Source organism: Hypanus sabinus, chromosome 2 (assembly GCF_030144855.1).
Source record: "Hypanus sabinus isolate sHypSab1 chromosome 2, sHypSab1.hap1, whole genome shotgun sequence".
Lineage (NCBI taxonomy): Eukaryota > Metazoa > Chordata > Chondrichthyes > Myliobatiformes > Dasyatidae > Hypanus > Hypanus sabinus.
This window is the reverse complement of record NC_082707.1, coordinates 149,398,766-149,408,085: the sequence shown is the minus strand read 5'-3', so window position 1 is coordinate 149,408,085 and position 9,320 is coordinate 149,398,766.

The window sequence follows — 9,320 nt, the reverse complement described above, 5'->3', positions numbered from 1 at the left end:
GAAGGCAAAATGTGGGAAAAGGGGGTTGACACTGGAGTTTGGAAGAATGAGGGAGATCACATTGAAACCTACTGAATATGGAAAGGCCTGGATAGAGTGGGCATGGAGAAGGTGTTTTCCATTATGGGAGAGTCGAGGACACAAGCGTACAGCCTCAGAGTAGAAAGATGACCCTTTAGAATAGAGATGAGGAGGAGTTCATTTAGCCAGCGGCAGTGAATCTGTGAAATTCACTGTCCTAGTTGCTAGGTATGTTTAAAGCAGAGGTACTATGTTAGTAAATATGTCAAATGTTGTGGGGAATGGGTATGATAAGGAAAATAAATCAGCCATGATCAAATTGTGGAACTGAGTCAATGGGCTGAACGGCCTAATTCTGCTCAAATGACTTACAGTCTTAACATCACTGCAAATAAAGAGCAGAATGCTGCTCTTGGGGATGGGTAGTTCTGGATCTGCCTGCTGCCTGCACTTATCATTCTCTGTCCTCCATTCTGCAAAAGAGTGAATGAACTGTCCCTGGGCATTCAACAGATGTGGCAGAGTGGTCCCCAAGTAACAAGCAAACCTCCGGTGATGAATTCTCAACCTTAGAATGTTAAAGTCAAATGCTTTTAAACTATTTTTAAATGTGTCAATAAATTCTATGACAGAGCAACAACAGGCTGAGGAGGTGGGTGTCAAGTGGTGCACAAGGGTTTAATTGGTATCTAACCTCGAGGTCATTCCAGGCTTCATGGAAATGCAGAATTATGAAATGAGATGACCCATGATCAGCTGATGATTGACAGTTCCCTGCAATTGACTACCACCTCATGATGACCTTATATTTGGGTCTGAACTTCTGTACTTTATTCAGCACATTTATGCATGATATTAAAATAGTCTACAAACTGCCTAATAATCTCCTTAAAGCAACACATTAAGGTAGCTTGAAGCTAACATTAAAATGTGCATAGTGTTAAAAATACAGATAAAAGAAAACCAGAAAATTTGACTGGCCCCAGGGTCAAATTAGGTGCAAATTAGGCTGGAGTTCTGCTGGTTGATATGATAACAGAACTCCCCAAAGGTTTGAAATTGGATCAAAACATCCTAAAATCTACATTCTTGAAACTGAGTATTATATTAAATCTTTTATTCGATGAAAAGCAGTTTTAAAATATTTGACTTATAACTTATGATGATCTCAAGAAGTATTTATCCCCAAAGGAAATATAAGCTTAGACAGCAATTAAAGGCACTTATGAGTATCCATTTATCACAATGCCATTCTTTAGCAACAGAACTAAGAAAAGTGCTACAAACTCTGAACTTTTAGATTTACCTTTTTGTATAATCAAGCATGAATCTCCATGGCTGACTTATCTTCTTACAATGTTGCAGCAGAAAAACAAATAAATTCTTTATTCATTTCTTGCCTTGTTTGACGGACAATCCTTAAATAAGTACACATCTCAAGGATTTTTCCTGACATCCATTACTTTATATTTTGCTACATTGAAGTCCATCTACTTATTCATTAAGTTACTCCAAATCCCTGAACATCATCGCTCACATCCATGTTAATCACCTGGTTATACAGCTGAGTAATGAACAAAGGAATTTGGTAAATCAACTTTAGAAATGGTGCTTACACAAGATAAGACTGCAGAGTTCCCTAGTTATCTGAATTCATTCTCTGTCTGTCATTATTCATCTCTGGCAGGTTGCCTAAAATACCTTGAAATGTGACTTGCTCAATATGATGTTCAGTAAACTTTCCCAATGAGTTTTGTAATGTTAAATCTATGCTTTATAATCATCCTTGAGATCCTTGAGTTGCATTATGACCTCAAGAAGTATTTGAGAGTATTTGAAGTTTATCAGAAAAGATGTTAAGGCATAGCTTCAATTGTATGAAAGTGCATAATGAAAATATCATAGAACTGCAGAAGCTACAAGGTATATATCTGTTGCATTGCCTTTCATCCATTTCTCAGTCACAATGTTTTGCAGGAGCTGTAAGAAACGGATTGGTTATAAACAGTTTCTCTGAGTTTGGTCCTCTGTTAGATGTCACCAACCTAACAAGATTAGGTCTAGCCTGATATTGGGACACAACCCTCATCTGTATCAGATAATCTGTTGGTAAATGAACTATCCACACACCTAATTTCTCTATTTAAACTGGTGAAATTTACATCACTTATCTTACTGTCAGTATTCCTAAGGAAAGTTCTGGAAGAAATACATTAAGTAACAATTGATAAAGACCAAAAGGGAGCACAAGAGAATGTTTCCTGTCTCTAGAATGCCTGGATTAAATACATATATTTTTCATGATGTTTACACCGGATGCAGAAGGCACCTAAAGCATTTAGAAATCTTAAAACTCACAGTTTCAAATGGATGTAGGTTCACTTCTCTGACATCTTGCACCCTGCATTACCATAAACTTTGTTCCTTTGAACTCACTTTTCTCACCATGATTCACCTTCCAGTTGCTAGAAGAGCTAATACAACAGTTGGCATTCTTCAGTGATCTCCCTGTTCTGGAGCACATTTCTGACCAGTGTTACAATGTCAAAGGTACTTTGTAAGATAGAAGTTAAACTGAAGATAGAAGTATTCTGTTTTCTTGGGCATTTGTAAACAAATAGAAGTGCATTGTTGAATATGCTGCATTGGATTTGTCATTGTTTCCTACCCTGTCCTGATTAATATTTAAGAATAGCATTGAAGTTGTGTATTTGATCCTGGTTGGTGAGATCCTACAGTATAGAAATAAGCTGGCATTGGATCAAATGTAACCCAGTTGCAATTGTACTTTTCGCTTCAACCAACTTCATTGGTTACATAGCTCCTCCAGATACCTTTTACTGATGGCTAGGCTGAAACGCACAATTTAGAGGGCTTGTTCCCTCCTTCTCTCACTTACCCCTCTTCTTCCTGCCACTCCCCATTCTGCTTCACAATTGGTGAAAAAGTGCTTGATGGAAAGGCTTTGCATTCAACAGGCCTCTACATATCTTCACAACAACTCTGACGACCACTGCACAGCTCCTCCAGTGCAGACCTGACTAGGAATGCATTGCACCAGCATGTCATTCACCGTAATTCAAGTTCAAAGTAAATTTACCATCAAAGTGCGTATTTGTCACCATATACTGTCCTGAGATTCATTTTCTTGCAGGCATTCACATTAGAACAAGGAAATACAATAGAATCAATGAAAAATTACAAAGAATCAAAGACTGATAAACAACCAATGTGCAAAAGAAGAAAAAAATGTACAAATACTAAAAAATAAATAATCAATAAGGAAATAAATAAATAACATTGAGGACATGTGTTGTAGAGCCCTTGAAAGTGAGTCTATAGGTTGTGGAATCAGTTCAGAATTCAGGTGAGTGAAGTTATCCATCTTGGTTCAGGAACCTGATGGCTGAAGGCTAATAACTGTTACTGAACCTGGTGGTGTGGGACCTTAGGCTCCTGTCCCTCCTTTCTGAAGCCAGTTGCAGGAAGAAAGCACAGCCTAAATGTTGGAGATCCTTAACAATGGTTGCTGATTTCTTGTGGCTGCACGCCTTGTAAATGTGCAGAGTGGTGAGTACTGTGATGGACTGGGCTGTGCCAACCATTATTGGGCATCAGTATTCATTATGTTTTGTAACTCAAAAGCATAAAACGAATTGAAAGGTTACATGGAGCCAAGAATGCATGTCATAGCTTTAGTTTTACTTTGAGCAAGGCATACACGTATGACGTGGTGGTACTTTTGCATATAAACCATATTGAATTATTTAAACAAACAAGAATGCTTAATCAACCAATATATATACACACAATATTCCACAAATATTACTGAAATATTAAATACAATGCTCCTCCTTGCTTAGCTATAAACTCCAACTAAATATAGAATGCATCTCAACTCATATACACAGTATAATTTATAATACAACTATTATTCAGGCATCCACAGCATAGTAATTTTAAAATTGTTCCATTCTGGCCTAAATATTTAATTGCTCTGGAGGCTTTCTTACTTTTGTGGAATAACATCTTTCCTGCCAAGGGGAATCACTCTGCTTGGCAGGTGAGGCTTGTGGCTGTGAAGCAATCTCAAGTTCTGAGGCCTCTTCCATAGTGGTTGTCACAGTTGACTCTGGAACTCCAGGAGCAGGTTCTGACAGCTTTGAATACCTTTCTACTGAATGCCTTGGCATCCCAAACAGTGCACGTCAAGCTGCTCAATCTCCTGATCTATCACTGGCCACCAGACAAAAGATCAAGCCAGCTCTTTCATTTTGACCACATATAGCTCCTCCAATGCTTTAGTTCTCAGCTTTTATAGTACAACAACTCTTAACCTCCGCATAAGGTAACCCCCATCAAATGCAAGCTTATCCCAGCTCTGGTGAAATGGGGGAACTGGGATTTCTACTGTACATTCCAGCCTTGGAGACCTGAGATAGTGTGGGATTTTTTCTGGTTTCCCTTTAATTCATCTCTGTCATACTAGGGAGACTTTCTGTAGTAAACATGGCATATAACTGTTGGAACCCTCTGTTTTTAAATACAGTTTATTAGATGAATTATTGCAAGACTGAAGTTGTACTTTAATCATTTGTGTTTTTACAAAAGTTGTAAGTTCATCATTTGTACTTTTTAACAAACTTGTATTTTTCAAAATATGTTGTGGTTCATCCCCACTTACTGGCAGAAGGTGGTATAACAGTTAAACTAACGGTTTATCACCTTTCTCACTTTTCATTGGCTAAGTGTTAGCACACTACCCATGTGATGTAATTGTGCAACCAATGATTAGATTATTTTTATCTAAGGCATTTCTCTGATCTTGATTATCATGGGATTAGATTTTTCAGAGGTGCCATCTTTTTATCTTCACCTTCTTTGCTTCTCATTCACCTCTGCTTTGTTTCTCAGCTCTTTACTGAGTTATCTTAGAATTTTTATGTTTGCTTAAACTTCAGAATAAATGATAATTAAGAATTAAGACTGCTCACCATTCTAAACCCCTGGAGGAACCCTAAGGATCAGAAAGTTAACAAAATATCCAACAATTTGGTGCCCAACATGGGACAAGTACTTGAAGAAAACTGACAAAGAAAAGATGTTTTATGCCTACATCTGGGAGGTAAGACAACTCCTCTGTTCCTTAATTGTATGAGAATAAAAATCTTCAGTACATCATTTCAAGAGAATTTAAAAGTGAGTAGAGGTGTAATTTATTTTACCTGTGGCAGATCCAATTAAAATTTTTGTTGTTGTGCAATCTGCAATCAGAGAAACCCAGAGTCCAATATAAGTTAGACAAGTGGCCGACAAAAGTTCTAAAATATCAGAAGAATAAGTTTGTTTTGTGTTATAACCTGACATTATAGTCACAATGAGGTTGTGAGATTTTTTCATAAATGTGACATCTAAAAATGAAGAGTAGTTCTGAAGATCAAATCTAATACAATGGCCAAAGATTTGAAACAAACTAGTGAATCCTTTGAATTCCCAGCTGGGAGGGAACAGTTAACTGAAATCTTAAGTGGTTATTTCAGTGGCACATATAAACTTGATACTGTTAGTAAAGTAATATGGAAGAAATGTGCTATTGATGCTAAGTCTAGTGACAACTGGCTTAAAAGTGATTTTCAAATGATATATAATATGTGGTTGGGAACTAAAAAGACAGCTTGATCACTGTAACCTTCAAAGAGTTGTGAAAATGTGAGTGTTATGAGATGCAAGAACAGATAGATGCAACCACACTGATTTGGGGAATCAAACATATAGACTGCTATAAATGAGGCAAATCCACACAATATACATAAAATGCTGGAGGAACTCAGCTGGCCAGGCCGCACCTATGGAAAAGAGTACAGTTGATATTTCAGGCCGAGATACTTCATCAGGACTCAGCTGCAGATTTTCTCTTGTTTGAGGCAAATCCACGGTGTTCGGGGAGACCTTCAGTGGGTGGTGCAGCCAACCCAGTGAGCGGAGTTAGTGGGAATGTCACTTATGTTGGAATGCAGCCAACACTGGCTAGTCCACAGAAACAGCAACACCTTGGGAACTCCAAGGAACTGCAAAGTGATACTGACTCAACAGAGACCCCTAGTGACTCAAGTGGTGACAGTAATGAGGTAATTGGTCTGGCAGCCATGGCCAGACTTGCCCTAGTGAAAACTAAAGGCTGATTTATACTTGTGCATCACATCTACACCATAGGTATTTCATACCCTACGCCGTACCTATGCTATACCCTACACCGTAGGGTGACGTGCACCTCTCCAGAAAAGTTACTCACATCTCAGGGCAATGCAGACCGCAACAACTGAGATTGGTCCACTTGGTAGCATCACATTTCCTCCTACACATTCTTCTTCTTCTTCTGCAATGTTTGTAGGCTATGCATACACCAATTTGAAATAGATGAACCAAATTGTCAAATCTACCTGCCAACATGTGAAAATGTTTGAAATGCATTTCCTCGCCCATGTCTCATGAAGAAACTCAACAGTGGCATAGAAACCCCACCTCCAACTGGCGTTTTGGTGCACAGCAACACATGCTCGCTACGGCGTGGAGCGACGCACAAGTATAAATCAGCCATTAGACAGTGAAAAGAAGCATGACTGATGACAGAGATATGAAAGATACAGGACAGTTATCACCAATCACGAGATCCAGAAAAAAATTGACAAATCATTCAGGTAAGTTCAACATCCTAAAAAAGGGAGCTTAAAGACTTGGGCTTAATTTCAATGAATTAAGAATACATACAAATTGCATCCATATGAGTGCATTCATGTTTTTGCTATCATGCTAACAACTCAGCAAATAAACCAGTTGACACACCAAGTTGAAGATGGCATAGGAGAGGATAAACAGATTTACCAGATGATTGGGATATAATTAAGAGATGTTGGAAAGACAATCCCCAACACAAGTTGTTTGCAAACAAAAGGCTTCAAATGATGTTTCAGAATTCAAAGACGGTTTCAGAACAGTTTGGATCAGCTACGTAGGAGTTCAAGGAATAAAATGGAGATAAATCAAAGAGAAAATATGGAAGAATCCACATACGGCTCTCTCAAGTCAACTTTCATGGATGGTTTGAAATCAGATGTTGCCTAAATAGTGACACTAATGAAAGCAAATTGGAGTGAAACTGCTGCTTCCTACACTAATCGAGTGCAAACTGATGAACAAGTGGAGGGAGATATCGAAGTCCAAATGGAACCAACTGTCTACACCTGCTCAAACAGAGCAAGTGGAACTGGAATTCACAGCAATATGTTAATTTATTTGTTGGAAATGAATATGATGTACCTTCTTTGCTCAATAGGGTGTGGATACAATAGTGACTTTTAAGACCTTCTTGAATAGGTTCCTGGAGCTTAGAAAAATAGAGGGTTATGCACGAGGGAAATTCTAGGCAGTCTCTAGAGTAGATTACATGGTCAGCACAACATTGTGGACCAAAGGGCCTATAATGTACTGTAAATTTCTATGTTCTAATTACTCAAGAGACACAAAGCAAATCTGGACAAAACACAATTGCAGCAAGAGGAAGTCATTGAAGATCATGCAAAGGTCATTAAATTGGCAAAACCACTTACAACAGTCCAGCAACTTCTATCATTTCTGGGTTTGTACAACAGCACCAGAGCACGGGTCAATTCATATGCTGAAATTACTCAACCCCTCACGAGTTTGCAGAAAGGCAACAGGCATTCTGACAACCTTGTGACTCCACTAAATACTACAGCTGCACTGGGAATCCCTGGTACCGGAAGACCATTTACCCTGTATGTCAACGAGAAGCATGGCTATATGACAGCAACTTTAACTCAAGAACATGGAGATCAGCAGTGTCCTGTTGGGTGTTACTTTGCCAAATTGGACCACACAGCCTTAGGATGATGTTCACGTCTATAAGCAGTCCAAGCGATTTATCTAGTAGTCTTGACTGTTTCTAACATCATGCTGGATCAGACTTTAGATGCTTGATGTCCAGACTCAGTGCACATTTTACTGACTATGATCAGGGCTTCTCAAGTGATAGCTGCTTGGTTGTCCAAATGGTCCACCTAATATCGTTATCCAATGAGCAAGTCCAGCGAATCCAGCTGCACTGTTGTCAATGGCCATGGAAGACTATGATAATCATGACTGTGTAAGAACAATAACACACCAAGAAGATGAAATGCACCACAAAGAAGTGACTTTGTTAAACCCAGATCTGATTCGGTACACTGATGGCTCCTGGACCATTGAGGGAGGAATTCGAAAGGCTGGTTGGGCTCGCTTCACAGAAGATGAAGTGATGGCCTCAGGAAGCATGGCTCCTGGTACCTCTGCACAACAGGCCAAACTGAAAGCTTTAATTGAAGCCTGTAAGCTAGCTGAAGGAAGATCATGGATTCTCGGACTGCTTTTGGAGTCGTTCAAGACTTTGGAAATTTATGGAGACAAAGAGAATTTCTCACAGCTGTGGAAGCTCCAACCAAGAATGGCAAACTAGGATGTGAACACATGGAAGTCATACAACTACCACTGACGCTGCAGTATTAAAATGTAAAGGCCACTCTAAAGTGACCTGAATGGAAAACCGTGGAAATGCATTTGCAGACAAAACTGCAAGAAGGGTAGTGAAATATGAATGTAAAAAAATTGAAGAAATGGAAGAAAACCCAGTAACTGAAACCATGGAAACCAAGTTAAACATTGTGTCACAGATGAACACACATGATATTTGAGAAATACAAAACCAGGGCTCAAATGAAGAAAAGTGGTACTGGATGGAAAATGGCGGGTTATTAAATGACAATGGAATATGGAGATAGAGCACTAGTCACAGACTGGTGGCCCCATCTAAGCTGCTTCCTTTTTTGGCACAACAGATACACACCACAGGAAACACTGGCATGCAAAAGGTGGTCAACAGATTCTCACAGTGGTGGGGGAATCCAAAGCTCAGGATAAAAGTTCGCGAACTGTATGACATTTTAGAAAACAAACCCCAGATCAACTTTGGTTTCATGCAGCATCAGAGCAACCCAAGGAAGAAAACAAAATGGAGACTATTGATGTGGTGACAGGGTGACCTATGTCACTACTGGGAGCTCTTGCGCTCAGAGAGGCTGACAGACACGCTGTGTCAGATAGTTCAGTTGATTATTGTGTAAAACTAACACTAGCTGTTCAGTCTGCTTCTCTACAGGTTTCTGCTGCTCGGAGTGGTCCATCAGAAGGAACACACACACTGATTCGTGGTGAGTGGGCCCGGGTCAAGAAATTGCATTAGCAAC